This window comes from Cetorhinus maximus, chromosome 10 (genome assembly GCF_964194155.1).
Source record: "Cetorhinus maximus chromosome 10, sCetMax3.hap1.1, whole genome shotgun sequence".
Taxonomy (NCBI): domain Eukaryota; kingdom Metazoa; phylum Chordata; class Chondrichthyes; order Lamniformes; family Cetorhinidae; genus Cetorhinus; species Cetorhinus maximus.
Genome location: NC_135888.1, coordinates 87,594,440 through 87,612,177, shown reverse-complemented (window position 1 = coordinate 87,612,177; position 17,738 = coordinate 87,594,440).

Genomic DNA, 17,738 nt, shown 5'->3' with positions numbered 1-17,738 from the left:
CAATCTAGTAAAACTTCCTCTGAACCACCTCCAATGGATTTACAACTTCCTTAAATAAGGAGACCAAAACTGTGCACAGTATTTGAGATGTGGTCTCACCAATGCCCTGTATAACTGAAGCATAACATCCTTACTTTTATGTTCAATTCCTCTCATAATACAGGATAGCATTCCATTAGCTTTCTTGATTACATTCTGGACTTGCGTACTAACTTTTTGTGACTCATGCACGAGAACACCTAAATCCCTCTGCACTTGGCAATTCTGCAGTCGTTCTCTGTTTAAGTAATACTCTGTGTACAATTTCACATTTTCCCACATTATACTCCATCTGCCAGATTTTTGCCCACTCACTCAACTTATCCATATCCAACTGCAAACTCCTTATGTCTTCTTCACAACATACTTTCCTACTTATCTTTGTGTTGTCTGCAAATTTAGCTACCATGTCTTTGCTCCCCTCATCTAAGTCATTGATATAAATTGTAAAAAATTGAGGCCCCAGCACAGACCCCTTTGGGATTCCACTAGTTACAGCCTGCCAATCAGACAAAGATCCATTTATGCATACTCTCTGTTTTCTGCCAGCTAGCCAATCCTCTATCCAGGCTAATATGTTACCCCCTACACCATGAGCTTATTTTGTAATTTCAATGATTTTAATATAGAATAGGATAGTAACCATGCAAAGGGTAAAGAAGGGGAGGAATTCCTGAAATGTGTGTAAGATCTTTCTTGAACAGTGTCTTTCCATTCCACCAGGGAAAGAAGCAATGCAGGATTTAATTTTGGGGAATGAGGTGGGGCAAGTGGAACATGCTTTATTCAGAGAGTATCTGGGGAATAGCTATGAATAAGGCAAGGTACAGTCAAGTAAAAATACTTAACTGGAGAAGGGCTATCTCTAGTGATTTGAAAAGGGACTGGTTCAGGTATGTTGCAATCAAAATTCATAGGCAAAGCAGTCATTTTGCAATGGGAGGTCTTCAAAGAGGAGCTAGCTTGGTTTACATATTAGATACTTTGCTGTGAGGGGTAAAGGAAGAGCATCCAGAGCTGGAACTCACTGGAACACTTAAGATATAGAGGTTACAATGGGACATAAAAAGGAGGCTTATGGCAATTGTAAGGTTCACAATACAGTAGAAAACCAAATTGAATATAGAAAATACAGAGGAAAGGGAATAATGAGGGGGCGAAGGGAGAGCATGAAAATATATCAGTGGCTAACATATCAGCGACTCAAAGTCTTTTATAAACTTATTAATAGTAAAAGGATAGTCAAAGGAAAGGTGGAGCCAATTAGGGATGAAAGAGGTGATCCTGTAGAGGCAGAAGGCATGACTGAACCACTAAATGGGTTATTTGCATCTGTCTTCACTGGAGAAGACAATTCTGTCAATGTAACAGTAAAGGAGGAAGTGTAGTGATCAATATTGGATAGGACGAAAATAGGTAAAGAGGATGTATTTAAAACTTTGACAGTCCTCAAAGAAAAAAAGTCACATAGTCTGGACTGGTAGTGGGGTAGTTGTGTATAAGGAGTTTCAAAAGGATTTTGACAAAGGACCACATAATAGTGTCAGGACAGAAAGTATTACTGCCCATAATCAATATGATTTGTATGGAAAGAGGTGTGCTTTTCTTACCCTTGGAGTGTGTATTCCAATTAAATAATTCAGCAGCAAACTTTTGCTTTTGTTAGTTTAAAAATCAAGAAGTTTATTTATTCTCACGCACTTATCCCAAATTAACACAATGCCTCACGCATGCACACACACACACAAACAGTATAAAGATGAGATAGTACACTCTAAAGAATGTATCTTTTTATGAGCTGATCCATAAAACTAAATCTTTTTTCCACCACCCCCATAAATTTGAAAAGGATAGAAAGTGGGAGAGCGAAAGGAAGGCAAGTAGCCAGGATAAAGAATGGATAGTTGGGAATACCTTGAGATCTCCTCCCCAGATCAGGAAGGAAGGTACTGAGGGAGGAGGTGAAACTCAAAGGCCTAAGTGTTTCCATTATAATCAAGTGGGATACATTCATTCAAAATGCTGGAAGTTGCAAGAGAAGCCCATGGGACTTATTGAAGTTTGTAAGAGTGAATCCAAAAAGGGAACTCAAAAGGAAAATGCCACAGATCAAGTTGTAGCTGTAACTACAAATAAGGGTTTGGAGGTAAACACTGCTGTGAATGTAGGTGAAGTGAGTAAGGTAGATGAGAGATATAACGCGTTTTTATCTAAAGGAAAGATAACCCCTTTTTCATCAAATGATGCAGCTAAACCCATAACGATATTAAGGGACACAGGAGCTACTCAAACTCTTTTGCTGGAGAAGGACCTAGTTTTCCCTCCAGACAGTTCAATGAAAACTTAAGTATTGTTAAAAGGGATAAGTGGAGAGTATATCCCAGTTCCATTGTACGAAGTGCAATTGAAGTGTGATTTGTTGTCTGTATTGGTGGTTGTAGGAGTGGTTAAGAAATTATCCATGGATGGAGTTGATTTACTCCTGGGGAATGATTTGGCAGGAGTGAAGGTTATAACTTCACCCATAATTACTGAAAGTCCAAGAGAGACTAAAGAGACAGAACAGTTACAAGAATAATTTCCTGGTATGTTTCCATCATGTGTGGTGACCAGAGCAATGGCTAAACAAAGTCCATCACCAGAGGTCAAAGTAATACCACGAGCAGATGGTAGAGTAGCCGAAACTTTCTTTAAGGATGAAGATAATTCAAAGGAAGTGTTTGGCCGGTCTTCATTAATTGGGGCTCAGAAAGCATATCCAGAGTTAACAAGTTAGCACAGTCAGCTCACACTGAAGCTGAGGCTGAAGGAGTTCCGGAATGCTATTACATTAAAAATGGAGTTTTGATGAGAAAGTGGACGCACCCCCACAGATCTGCAGATGAGGAATGGACGGTTGTTCATCAGATAGTGGTAGCACCCATATATCGTAAGGAGAAATTGCGAGTAGGACATGAAATTTCTATGGCAGCGCTTGTAGGAATACAGGAAACCCAAGCATCGATAAACAGGGATTTTACCTGGCCAAGACTTTGAAGAACCATTCAGTTGGGTATTAGTAGATTGTGTAGGACCATTACCCAAAACAAAAGCAGAACATCAGTATATCTTTACAATCATGGATATGACAACCCAATTTCCAGAAGCTACTCCATTAAGGACAATTACAGCTAAGGTGGTAGCGGAAAAGTTAACTCAGTTTTTCACTTATTATGGCCTACCGATTGAAATACAATCTGACCAAGGTTCTAAATTCATGTCTAAAATTTTCCAGGACATAATCAGCAGTTTGAGTATCAAACAACTAAAGTCTACCACCTATCACCCACAGACATCGGGAGCTTTAGAGAGATACCATCAGACTGTCAAAACCCTGATTAAGACCTATTGCCATGAATACCGAAAGGATTGGGACAAAGGATTAGATTTCTTACTATTTGCTACCAGAGATTCTCAAATGAATCTACTGGGTTTAGTCAATTTGAATTGATCGATGATCATGAAATAAGAGGTCCATTAAAAGTGATTAAGGAAAAGTTCCAAAGGCAGAAAGACAAATCCTCCATCTTGGATTACGTGCCCATGTTTCTAGAAAGACTCACAGGAGCATATAAAGTAGCATGAGAAATCCTGAGATTTTTGGGAATGTGTGGGTTTTATAGGATGTTTGTGCCTAACTTCACCACAATAGCTGTACCTCTCACCAATTTGTTAAGAAAACAGGCAAAAGTGGTATGGTCAGCAGAATGCCAAACAGCCTTTGAAAAGCTAACGGCAATCTTAACAAATGAACCAGTGTTCGCCGCCCTTGACTTTATCAAACCTTTTCAAATAGCAATTGATGCTAGTGACTTGGGGGTAGGTGCAGTCTGATTACAAGATGATCAATTAGGGATAGAGAAGCCAGTGGGGTACTTTTCCAAGAAACTAAATCAATATCAGAGGAAGTACTCTACAGTAGAAAAAGAAACTCTAGCATTGTTGTTGTTCCTTCAACACTTTGAAGTTTATGTCTAACGCGATAACAAAGAAACACTAATCTATACTGACCATACTCCACTGGCATTCATTAAAAAGTTTAAAACTCGAAATGCGAGACTGTTTAGATGGAATCTATTGTTCAACCATTCAATGTAAAGATTGTTTACATTGCTGGCAAAGATAATGTGATCGTGAATGCATTGTCCTGGGTGTAAAATACTAAAATAAGTTGAAGGGGTAAGAAATGCTGAAGATTGTATAAGAGGGAGGAAGGATGAATGGAAGTTAGTCTCGTGTTTTGTTGTCCATGTGTCACATACCTTGTGGTGAAACGCATTTTGAAATGATGTTTCATCTCTTTTAAGGGTGGAGTCATGTAAAGAACATATATTTTTATTTCTGAAGAAGAGTCATAAGGCTCTGAAGAAGAGTCATAAGGGGGAGAATTTTCTCCATGTTGTGTGGGCTGGGTGGGAATGGGCACGCAGCCGATTGCCACCCACCATTTTACATGGGCGGGCCAATTAAGGTCCGCCCAGTGTGACGCACACCCGGAAGCGCTCAGCGCTCCCTGTGCAGGCGGAGGGAGGAGGGAGAGTCGGAGCCTGCGCTCTTTCGTGCATGTGCGCGAAAGGGCACAAAATTCAGCCCGGGGCACAGAGCTGCCTCAGGGAGATTAATTTCATTATGGAAAATGGAAAAAAAAGAATGTCACATAAGCTGGGGCGTGTTTATGTATTTCAATAAAATTTTTCATTTAATTTATGAAGCCTTCATGAAACCTCATCCGGCCCATGGATGAGGTTTCATGAGAAATGTGAAGGCCACCCAGGCTCTTTGCCTGCCCACCAACTGTAAGGTTGGACGGGCAGCCCTGTTAATGATTTCAATGGCTTTTTAAATGACCTTAACAGGCCTTTGACAGTTTGGCGGGCGCGCAGCTGATTCTGCTGTGCGCCCACCGAAATGAAGATTGGAATGACTCGCAGTGACATCGGGACGCAGGCCCGACGTCACTGTGGGTCATTTTACACGTCGGCGAGTGGGGCCCAACCCCACATGCCGACCAGAAGATTCAGGCCAAGGACTCGAAACGTTAACTCGGCTTTTTTTTCTCTCCACAGATGCTGTTGGATTTGCTGTGTTTTTCCAGCGTTTTCTTTTTATTTCTGTTGGACTGTGGATTAAAATTACAATGGCTGCAGTTTGAAAGGCATGTGTAGTGGAACAGTGTGAGGAATATATACAATGTTGCTGTCCTGGAACAGAGTCTGCCATGAAAGACAGGATGGTGCAGAGGAGGAGTTCGGTCTAATGGGGCACTGCCTGGCAACAACATTTTAATTGGCTCCTAACCAGGTGGCCAGGGTTTGTGTGAGAGCAGTGCAACAGAATAGCTCCTAGCCTGAAAGGAAAAAGATCTAAAAACTTTCTCTCCTGTGTGTGTAAGATTCCAGTAATTCTACAATAATAGCTAGCTGGCTTTTTCTCCTCATATCTCTGTAACATGCTCTCTCTCTGAAAACCCCTGTCAAGAGGCAAAGGGGAAAATCACTGTTAGAGATATTGAAAGGCAAGTGCTCAACCAGTGAACTAAAGACTGAAAATGCTGGAAGACCACCTCGTGTCATCAACAAAGAACTGAAAGGAATTTGGAAGACATTGATCAAAATCAACCCATCGAATCCTGTACTCTGGAATTGGTGCTATTGAACTGTTTTACCCCACCCTTAAAATCCATGTTTTTGTGTGTCCTATGTGTCTTGTATGTGTGTGTATAGGGATTTAAGAAAGGGTAGAGTTTAGGTCATAGAATTAGAAATTAGCAGTTCATATTTCTTTCTTTTGCCACAGATTAAAGACAATTTGTTCAATAAACAGTTATTATTAAGTTTACAAACCTGGTGCTTGTATTCTGTTAACCTAAATTAAACAATTAAATGGGTTTAATCATTCATCGCAGCTCGAGGAGCAGTGGGGCTTGATGTTGCAGCGCACCATCTCCAGTGAGTCATGACAACACTTTTACAGATCACAGTTATTTCAGTCTCTGATTTACGATTTCTGGTCTCCCACATGGCAGGCCTGTGATTTCATTGATGGATTTGATGATTTAAAGTTGAAGCGAGAGTCTTGTAAAGCGAAGGGTTCACAACAGGTTGTGAGGTTTCTTGTCATCAAATATCAAGGAGCTCGGTTCTCAGATGGGCTTTGAAACTAGAACAGGTTAGGCACTTTGGCTGCTTGATGACTTGCAGTTAGTTTGAGTCTGGTTCTCAGACTGGCTGGCAACTGATGGTTTTGATGGATCTTCTGAGTCTTGGGGTAGTAAAGGTGCTGTCCCTGAAATCAGCTGCGGTCACATGACTGCTGGGTTAGCACACCTGAGGTCAGTCTAGTTTGGATGGGGGAGACTATTGTGATGCAATAGGAAGTTGATTCTGGCTGTTGAGTTTCAATCTCCCCCTTTGTGCAGTATGAAACATGTTGACAGGGAGTCTTGAAACTCAATGGTCTTTAGGTGTTGATCCATCCTTAAACAATGAGATGTGTGAATTCCACAAATGGCTATGAGGTACCCTCACCTGTGTCCATATTCAATTAGGTATTCGCTGGAGACTCAATACTGTCTGTAGTCCAAATGCCATAAGTCACATGATTTGCAGCAGCCATCTTAACAGCTTGATTGTGTCCAGTTTTTAAAAGTATTGACTGAAAGTTCATAATATAACGTGCCTGTACTGGGCATGACAATAATCCAGTTAGCAAAAGTACAATCGATGGGGTTAAAGGGACAGTAGTGGGATACAAAATTGCCTAAGGGACAGAAAGCAGAGTCTTAAGTCTTAATAGTTGGGCAGAATTTTATGTTCGTCGGTTGGGCGGGCCTGACTGACTCGGCGGCAAGCGGGCGGCCAATTGCTGCTGGCGAAACAGGCAGTGCAGCTTTGCGAGTCCTGTGGAGAACGGGAAAATAATCGCGCGGGTGGACGGCCTCAGACTGCCGGTTCCAGTGGGGAGCCGGCAGCCTGTTTAAAGAGTGGCCAGGCAGCCTGCTTGAGGCAGTGCACCATGGCCACTCAGAAAGGTAGAAATGCTCCAAGGAGAGCAGAGTAGGAGGAGGTGGAGGAGGAGGGGGGGCAAGCTGCAGGAGAGGCCAGCGGGGGGCCACTGTGCACCCAGATTCTTGGACACATGCCTTGCTGTCCTCCTGGAAGAGGTGGGCCAGCGACATGATGTTTTGTATCCTGACGATGGGAGGAGGAGGGCCCCCCATGTTACCAGTCAGGCATGGGAGGAGGTGGGCGAGGCTGTAAGTGCCCATGATGATGTCAGACGCACTTGGCACACAGTGCCGAAAACGCTTCAATGATTTGCTGTGCTCAGGGTGAATACCATGTCTCTCTGGACTATTTGAGGCAGAAGGCAGCCTTAGCCCTTGCGCCTCCCCCCCACCATGTATGGCTGTCGTTACTGCATAGGGCACCTGTCGCACGCTAGGTGGGCAAATGGGTACTGACAATTCTTACATCAGCCTTAGTGGTTGAGGAGAAGAAGGGCTTTCTGCGCAGCATATGTTGGTTTCTGTGGCATTTGAGTAGTTTGGGGGCAAGCTGCAGGGGAGGCCGGTAGACACATACTCAGAACTCCAACCCATGTCATATTGATGGTAATGACATGGTCCAAGGGGTGCCTCAAGGTCTTTTGGGCAAGTCCCATCTCCTGGCATCAGCGCCACACCTTTTTGATCCTCCTTTCCATGGGTGCTAGGACCCGTGTGCTATTCAAAGTGATGGACGCCGAATGTGTCGAAGGGGACCGTTGGGGGAGGGGTTTTGGACCAGCCGTACTATCTTCTGGGGACTCATCACTAGTAGTGTGCACAGGAGCAGGAGCCGCTGGAGGCATCAGATGGGCCACTGTGGTTGGGGTGCGGCCTGTGCGTGCAGAGTACATGAGCAATCAGCCCCAATAAATCCTCTTATGTGTTTTGCAGGCAAAAAGTAACCACAATGCCTGGGAGCACCTGAGGACTGGTGGTGGGCGCGTCCTCCTCCAGCGCCTCACCCCATTCGAGGAGCAGGCAATGGAGCTGGGCAGGAGGCAGGAGGCTAGGGCGACCGGGGGCGGTGAGGCTGGGGTCCAGCGGGCAGGCATTTGAGGTCCACAGTCTCATCCACTCTGTGTGCCCACCATCCAAACCACTGATGGTTGCTGCAATCGTTAATGCTACAACAATGCTCATTCACTGACTGAGGCATTCTGACGTTGGGGTCATACAGGAGGGACCCTCGTCCCCTTGAGGAATAGCCTCTCCATCACCTTCCAAAGTCACCTTATCCCATTTGTGACCACTATCTTGGTCTCACATGCCATTGGATTGCCGCTGCACACCCAAAGACTTATTCCATTTTCTGGGGCTTGGGACGTCCTGCACCCTTTCAGCCAGTGCGCCCCACATTACTTTGTCCAGAAGGTCCTCAGCACCTCAGCTGTGAACCTCATGGCACTCAACTTAGATGAATGCCACCACGTTACTCATCCCTGCGCCAAGGGGAAATGTTGCCTTCTGGCCACCCGGTCTATGCCCCTCCTTACAGAATGAAGGGCAATAATATGACCTCTCAATCTCCTGAGCTCGGCGGAAAATGACACAACTATTTGAAATGTTTCCTCAGCCGTGCAACTATCCAGGCAACAATGTATCCACATCAGATACCTCTGCACTCTCCCCACTCTTCTGGTTCATTACAAGCCATGTGCCATTCATGAGGTCATCTAACCAGCCTGTTTGCATGTGTGTTTAATGCTTGGGGCCCGTCTTGACTCATTTTGACCTCACCAATGTTCTTCTTTCAAGGGTCTTTAAGGGTGAGCTACTTATGAGGGTGTGGGGGAAAGGGATGAAAGGTTGAAGTGAATGCACGCTAACTGATGCACTGTCCTTGTTATTAATTTCAATATCACCACCAGAGTAACCCGCACGTCCTCAACGCAGCCCCCCCTCCACACCTGAGGGACAACATGTGCAACTTGCGGCACATCATTTCAGCCAGCCAGGCACCAGCGCAGACACACACACCTCGGTGGGGACTTTACCGTCGGCTAGTGTCCCGGGTCACAGTGGAGAGGGCAGATCACGATCGCTGGAGGAGATGGTAGGGGCAGAGAGTGCCGATGGCTCCAGCAGCCGGAGGGCTGCAGGGGACGAGGCACATGCTGAGTCCGGCACTGATGACGTGCCTCTGGAGTTGTCCCCATTGCAGCAGATGCAGGAAAGGTGGCAGGAAGTGCGTTTGCATCTGGCAGGGTTGCAAGAGGGAATGGTTCAGTTGCTCTCTGCGATGGAGGAGTCCAGGCAGAGTGCATGCGAAAAATCCACCCTCAGGGCAGAGCATCAGAATTCCTTCAATGAGAGATTGGCGACTCTCATAGAGAGGGGCTTCCACCAAAAGGATCAAAATATGATTGGGTTACGCTCTGACCTGCAAGCCCTCACAGCGGTTCTGGCCACAGGTGGTGTTTTTCATTGTGGGAGATGTTGTGGACACCAAGCGCTGGCACTCGGTGCCCATGCATCTGCGGTGAGTAGGGAGGTAGATTTGGACCTCACATCGGTGCAGCAGCTGCCTGCCGTCGCTGTGAGCTCCTCTCAGGGCGCTCCAGATGAGGGCAGCAGCTCCTCCGCCCCTCTGACAGTCAATGTTTCTTCCATTGAGGCTGCGACAACTGGGGAGGTGCCAGTTCAGGAGCTGGCCACTCCCTTCCAGGTGGGGCCATCAGAGGTTCCACGGGCCAGAGGACACCCGCCAAGATCATCTAGGCCAATAGGACAGCAGAGTCAGCAGGCTGTCTCACAAGCCACTCCGAGCGATGGGGCGGCACCTTGACGTAGCACCCGGAAACGAAAACATAAGACACGTTAGGCATTCCACGGGTATGTCACTGGTGATTTTGTGTTGGCCTTAGAATAGGGACCCCTTTTTGTAACATTGTCGAATAATCATGTGGGCTTTAATTGTGGACAGAATAAAGTCCACCTTTGTTACCATGGCTGAGCGTCTTTTCATTGTGGTGCTTTTTTCATTTTCACATAATTATCATGAGTGTTAGAGTGGAGATTGATGTTTCTGTACTAAGGCCTTATTTGCAGCTGATCAGGTGGAAGAGGTCGCACCCAAGTGCCACGAGTGGAAGTTCCAGGCAATGCTGCTCCTGCTGATCCATGTGTGTGGAGCTAGCTGAAGGTTCTTTGGATTAAATTGTCCTGGGTGTCCCTGCCTCCTTGGTGTAAACGCGGGTCGTCGTTGTGGCCCTCATCATCACCCTGTGCTTCCTCATCCTCTGAGGCACTGCTGGATTCATCAAGTGCAGCCTCATCCAGGGCGTCAAGGTCTTCATCGTCAACTGCATCCCCCCCTTTCCAGCGCAAGATTGTGCAGGGCAGAGCAGACTACCACTATCAGAGAGACGCGATCTGGAGGGACTGGAGTGCGCCCCCTGAGTGGTCCACACAGTGGAAGCGCATCTTGAGAAGATCGATGGCTCTCTCCACTACAGCCCTTGTGGTGCCCTGGCTCCTATTGTACCAATGCTCAGCTTCTGTTCTTGGACGGCGTAGTGGCATCATGAGCCACCTTCTGAGGGGATAGCCCTTGTCACCCAACAGCCAACCATCCAGCCGAGCTGGAGCACTGAAGAGCCCCGGCACCTGAGAGTGTCTGAGGATGTAGGCGTTGTGGGAGCTGCCTGAGAACCTTGCACAGACTTGTAGAATCTGCATCCTGTGATCACACCATCTGCACGTTCATGGAGTGGAAGCCCTTCCTGTTGACGAAGGCTCACCTGCTGGCGCCTTGATGGCCACATGTGTGCAGTCTATTGTACCCTGCACGCGGGGTAAGCCAGCAATGGCCTCGAAGCCTCTGGTTCGCTGTGCCTGACTTGCATGGTTGCAGCGGAAGTGGATAAAGGTGGATACCCATCTGAACAGAGCGTCTGTAACCTGCTTGGCACAAGTGTGGACAGCTGATTGGGAGACACCGCAAAGATCACCCACCGAGCCCTGGAAGGAGCCAGAGGCATAGAAGTGGAGGGCAACTGTGAGCTTCAGAGCCACTGGCATGGGGTGTCCACCCACACAGTTAGCAGAGATCTCAGGCCCAATCATCTGACAGATATGGTTGACTGCCCTTGAGAGACAGATCCTCCTTCGGCACTGCACCTCAGTCATATTGAGGTAGCTGCTTCACCGGCTGTATACCCTGGCAGCAGGATAGTGACGTCTTCTGCGGCCCCTTGCACCTTGGACAACCTCTTGGCCCTGCACCCCTTGTGCCTGCACCTGGATACCCAAAGGTGCCTCCCTTGGAGGCTGATTGTCCAGTCCTGGCCTCCTGATTCTGTCCCTCCCTCCCACCTCAGGAGAGCTGCCTCCACTGGAGAGGTCAGAACCCATAGCCCCAGGCTAAATGGAGGCCTCCTGAAAGCTGCAAGGCCAAAAATGAAAGCTGTCTGCAGAATGTTTTCACTTTACACAAAAACCTCTTGGACATCAATGAGAACTACTAACAATCATACAGGCAAATTTTAAACACTTTCTTCAATTATAACTTCGTGAAAAACATGAACAACCCCTCTGAGTCCACATATCCCGACATTGCAAAAGTTTTCTTAAATAATCTCCTACCCGCCTTCCCTTTGGGCCCGTGCGCCGACCTGAAGTTCGCACGGGCCCCTCAAAATCGTACACAATTGGCAAGTTAAGGGGCTTAATGAGCCCTTCAATTAATGGCCACGCCCGCCCACCGAGACATCGCGATGGCGCGCGCTGACGTCGGCACACTTGTGCGACGTCAGTGCGCATCATTTTACGCGCTGACTTGCGAGCTACGTCATCCGCACATCAGCCGGAAAATTCTGGCCGTTGTTTTTCATTCTGGAGAGAAGCATATAATGGTATTCCCCAGAAGTTGGTACTAGGACCACTGCTCTGCTTGATAGAAGGACTTGGGTATACAGTGCATAATTTCAACATTTGCAAATGATATGAAAATCAGAAGTGTGGTAAACATTGAGGAGGATAGTAATAGATGCCAGGTGGACATAGACTGACTGGTGAAATGGGAAAGTCCATGGCAGATTAAATTTAATGCAGGGAAGTGTTAAGCGATACATTTTCGTTGAAAGAATGAGGAGAGGCAATATGAACCAAATGGTACAATTTTAAAGAGGGTGCAGGAAAAAGCATATGGGATCCTGGCTTTGGAAGGATGTCAAGGCCTTTGAGAATGTGCTGAAGAGATCTATTAGAACCATACAAAGGAGGAAGGGCTTCAGTTAGTAACATTCAAAAGAAAATTGGATGGATATTTGAAGAGAAAATATTTGCAGGGTAATGGGATTAATTAGATAGCTCTATCACAGGTATGATATTCTCCTTCAGTACTGTATTATTCTAACCTATGATTCTATTGTTCAATTTCTATGTTTTAATCCAATACAGCATTCCTCTTCTATATATTTTTAAAAGATTCACATTTAATCATTTGATTTTTAACCAGGTATCTCTTTATCCAAAGGAGGTCTGGAAATTTTCGATTTTCTTTATTCCTTTCCTGGGTTTATTTCAAATTGGATTTTCCAAAATACTATTGGCAATTTCTCTTAGCTATTTTATAAATGAATGCATGCTAAGTAAATCTGAAATCACAGAATCACAGAATTTTAACGGCACAGAAGGAGGTCATTCGGCCTATTGTGCCTGTACTGGTTTTCCAAATGAGTATTATGACCTAGTGCCGTTGCCCAGCTTTTCCCTGTACCTCTGCACATTGTTTCTATTCAAATAATCACCGAATGCCCTCTTGAATGCTTCGATTGAACCTGCCTCCACCACACCTCCAGGCAGTGCATTCCAGACCTGAACCACTTGTTGCGTGAAAATTTTTTTTCTCACATCACATTTGCTTCTTTTGCAAGTCATTTTAAATCTGTGTCCTCTCGTCCTTGAACCTTTTACGAGCGGGATCAGCTTCTCCCTATCTACTCTGTCCAGCCCCCTCATGATTTTGAACATCCTCTTAGCCTTGTTCTCTCCAAGGAGAACAGTTCCAACCTCTCCAATTTATCTTCATAACTGAAGTTTCTCATCCCTGGAACCATTTTTGTAAACCTCTCTGCACTCTCTCCAATGTGTTCACATCCTTCCTATCCCAGAAGCCCAGAACTGTACACAGTACTCCAGCTGAGGTCTAATGAGTGTCTTGTATAAATGCAGCATAACCTCCTTGCTCGTGTACTCTATGCCCCTATTAATAAATCCTAGGATACTATGTGCTTTATTAACTGCACTTTCCACCTGATGTGCCACCTTCAATGATCTATGCATATATACACTTAGGTCTTTCTGCTCCAGCACCCCCTTCAAAATTTCTCCCTTTATTTTATATTGTCTGTCCATGTTCTTCCTACCAAAATGCACCACCTCACACCCCTCCACATTGAACTTCATCTGCCACCTATCTGCCCACTCCACCAACTTGTCTATGTCCTTTTGAAGTTCTACAGTCCTCCTCGCAGCTTACAACACTCCCAAGCTTTGTATCACCCGCAAACTTTGAAATTGTCCCTGCACAGCAAGACCTAGAGTCATAGAATCAGAGTTTTACAGCACGGAAAGAGGCCCTTCAATCCATCATGTCCACACATGAAGCCCCTATCTACTCTAATCCCATTTTCCAGCACTTGGCCCATAGCCTTATACGATTTGGCGTTTCAAGTGTTCACCTAAATACTTCTAGATCATTAGTATATATCAAGAAAATCAAGGGTCCCAATACAGACTCCTGGGGAACTCCACTACAAACCTTCCCCCACCCTGAAAAATATCCATTGACCATTTCTCTCTGCTTCCTATTTTTCAGCCAATTTTGTATCCACATTGCTACTGTCCCTTTTATTCCATGAGCAACAACTTTTCTCACAAGTCTGTTGTATGGCACTGCATCAATTGCCTTTTGAAAGTCCATATACACCACATCAACAGCATTAGTCTCATTAACCTTTTCTGTTATCTCTTCAAAAAACTCCAGCAAGTTAAATTTCCCCTTTAGAAATCCATGTTGGCTCTTCCTTATCAACCCATATTTTTCCATGTGACTACTAATTCTATCCTGAATAATTGTTTCTAGAATCTTGCCCACCACAGAAGTTAAACTGACTGGTCTGTAATTGCTGGGCTTATCCTTACAACCTTTTTTGAACAAGAGCGTAATGTTTGCAACTCTCCAGTTCTCTCGCAACTCCCCTGAGCCTAGGGAAGACTGAAAAATTATGGCCAGTGCCCCTGCAATTTCTACTCTCACTTCCTTCAATATCCTTGAGTGCATTTCGTCCCGTCCCGGTGCCTTGTCAATTAGAAATACTAACAGTCTATTTAACACTTCCTCCTTATCAGTTTTGAACCCTTCTCATGACAGAGTTTTCTCGTCTGTCATTATGGCCTGGGTAGCATCTACCTCCTTGGTAAAAACGGATGCAAAGTATTCATTTAATACCTCAGCCCTGGCCCCTTCGTCCATGTGTAAATTCCCTTTTAGGTCCCTAATCGTCCCTACTCCTCCTTTTAGACCATAAGACATAGGAGCAGAAATTAGGCCATTCGGCCCATCGAGTCTGCCCCGCCATTCAATCATGGCTGATAAGTTTCTCAACCCCGTTCTCCCGCCTTCTCCCCGCCATTTTACCGCCATTTTACTATTTATATGCTGATAGAAGACTTTGGGAATCCCCTATATGTTGGCTGCCAGTCTTTTCTCATAATTCCTCTTCACTTCTCTAATATGCTTTTTCACCTCCCCTCTGAACCTTCTCTTGGTTCTTCTTATATTCTATTTGGTTTTCAATTGTATTTTCTACCTGTGTCAGGTGTCCTGTCATAGAACACTTTTTCTTCTGTATCTTAATGTCTTCTTCCTTTGTCATCCAGAGAGCTCTGGATTTCTTTGCACTACCTCTTTCTTTCGATGGAATATGCCTTGCCTGTGTCCGAACCAATTTTTTTTTGAAGGAGCCCATTGTTCAGCTACAGTTTTTCCCACCAATCTTTCATTCCAGTCTATCTGGCCCAGCTCTGTAATTGCCCCATCGAAATCAGTTCTCGTCCAGTTAATTATTCTTGCTCTAGATTGCCGATCATCCTTTTCTATCAGCATCCTAAAACATACAATACAATGATCACTGTCTCCTAAATGTTCCCCACTAACACTTGATCTACTTGGCCAACCTAATTTCCAAGAACCAGGTCCAACAGTGTCTTTTCTTGTTGGTTTGGACACATACTGCTGTAGAAAATTGTCCTGAATACAATCTAGAAACTTTTGCTCCTCTCCACCCTTTACACTACCACTGTCCCAGTCTACATTCAGGTAATTAAAGTCACCTGTTATAACTACTCCATAATGCTTGCATCTCTCTACAATTTCCTTGAAGATTTGTTCTTCTACGTCCTTCTCACTATTTGGTGGTCTATAGACTACGCTGAGCAATGTAATTGCACCCTTTTTATTCCTTAGCCAAATTGATTCTGCCCTTGAACCCTCTGGGACATTCTCTTTCTACAGCACTGCAATGCTCTTCTTAACCAATACCACCGCCCCTCCTCCTTTCCTATTTTTTCTGAACACCTTGTGTCTGGGAATATTTAACACCCAGTCCTGCCCTTCCTTGACCCAGGTTTCTGTTATCGCCGCAACATCCACATGGCAATTTGCACATTTAACTCTCCAATCTTATTTACTATACTCCGTGCATTCACATACATACATAGCATTCACATACATACATAGTATTCACATACATACATAGATTTTGTTACTTTCTCCCTCACCCCGACTTCACCTATTAACCTACTATTCTCTATACTAGTGCTCTCTGTCCCTCCCAGTATTTTGTGCATAGACTCATAGACGTTTAGAGCATAGAAGGAGGCCATTCACCCTATCGTGTCTGCACTGGTCAACAAAGATCTGACTACATTAACCACATTTTCCAGCGCTTGGCCCATAGCACTGGAGGCTAAGGCAATGCAAGTGAACATCTAAATACTTCTTAAACGTTATGAGAATTTCTGACTCAACTCAACTTCAACCTTTCAGGCAGTGAATTCCAGACCGCCACCACCCTCTGGGTGAAGAAATTTCTCCTCAACTCCCCTCTTAGTCTTCTACCTCTTACCTTAAATCTATGCCCCTGGTTATTGACCCCTCTACTAATGGAAAAAGTGCCTTCCTATCTACCCTATCTATGCCCCTCATAATCTTATAGAACTCTATCAGGTCCCCTCTCAACCTTCGCTGCTACAAGGAACCCAACCCCAGCCCTATTCAGTCTTTCCACATAGCTTAGACCCTTCAGCCCAGGCAGCATCCTAATAAATCTCCTCTGCACCCTACCCAGTGCAATCACATCCTTCCTATAATGTGGTGACCAGACTGCACACAGTTCTCCAGTTGTGGCCTAACCAGCGTTTTGTACAGTTCCAGTATAACCTCCTTGCTCTTGTATTCTATGCCTTGGCTAATAAAGGCAAGTATTCCATATGCCTTCTTAACCACCTTATCTACCTGCCCTGCTACCTTCAGGGATCTGTGGATATGCACACCAAGGTCCCTCTGAGCTTTAGTACTTTCCAGGGTCCTACCATTCAGAGTGTAATCCCTTGCCTTGTTAGCCCGCCCCAAGTGCATTACCTCACACTTTTCCAGGTTGAATTCCATTTGCCACTGCTCTGCCCGCCTGACCAGTCCATTGATATCCTCTTGCAGTTTACGGCTATCCTCCTCACTATTTACCACCCTACCAATTTTCGTGTCATCTGCGAACTTCTTGATCATACCCCCTACATTTAAGTCCAAATCATTTATGTACACTATAAACAGCACCAAACCCTGTGGAACCCCACTGGAAACAGACTTTGAGTCACAGAAACATCCCTCACTATCACCCTCTGCTTCCTGCCTCTCAGCCAATTTTGGATCCAACCTGCCACTTTGCCATGGATCCCATGGGCTCTTACATTCTTGACCAGTCTACTATAAGGGACCTTGTCAAAAACCTTGCTAAAGTCCATGTAGACCACATCAAATGCTTTACCCTCATCAACATTCCTGGTTATCTCCTCAAAAGATTAGATCAAATTTGTTAAACATGACCTTCCCTTAACAGATCCATGCTGAGTGTCCCTGATTAATCCAAGTGCAGATATATTCTGTCCCTCAGAATTTTTTCTAGTAACTTCCCCACCGCTGAGGTTAGACTGAATGGTCTGTAATTTCCTGGTCTATCCCTTTGTCCCTTTTTAATAATGGGACAACGTTAGCAGTGCCCCAGTCCTCTGGCACCTCACCTGTGGCCAGAGAGGATTTGAAAATTATTGTCAGGGCCCCTGATATCTTTTCCCTTGCCTCCCTCAACAGTCTGGGATACATCTCATCCGGGCCTGCGGATTTATCCACTTTTAAGGCTGCCAAATCCACTAGTACCTCTTCTCTCTCTATGTTAATTTCCTCTAATATTTCACAGTCCTCCATCCTGATGTCTACACCTGCTTCGTCCTTTTCCATTGTGAAGACTGACGCAAAGTCTTCATTGAGGATTGTACCCACGTCTTCCAGGTCCACAGGCAGATTACCTCTATGGTGCCTAATTGGCCCTAC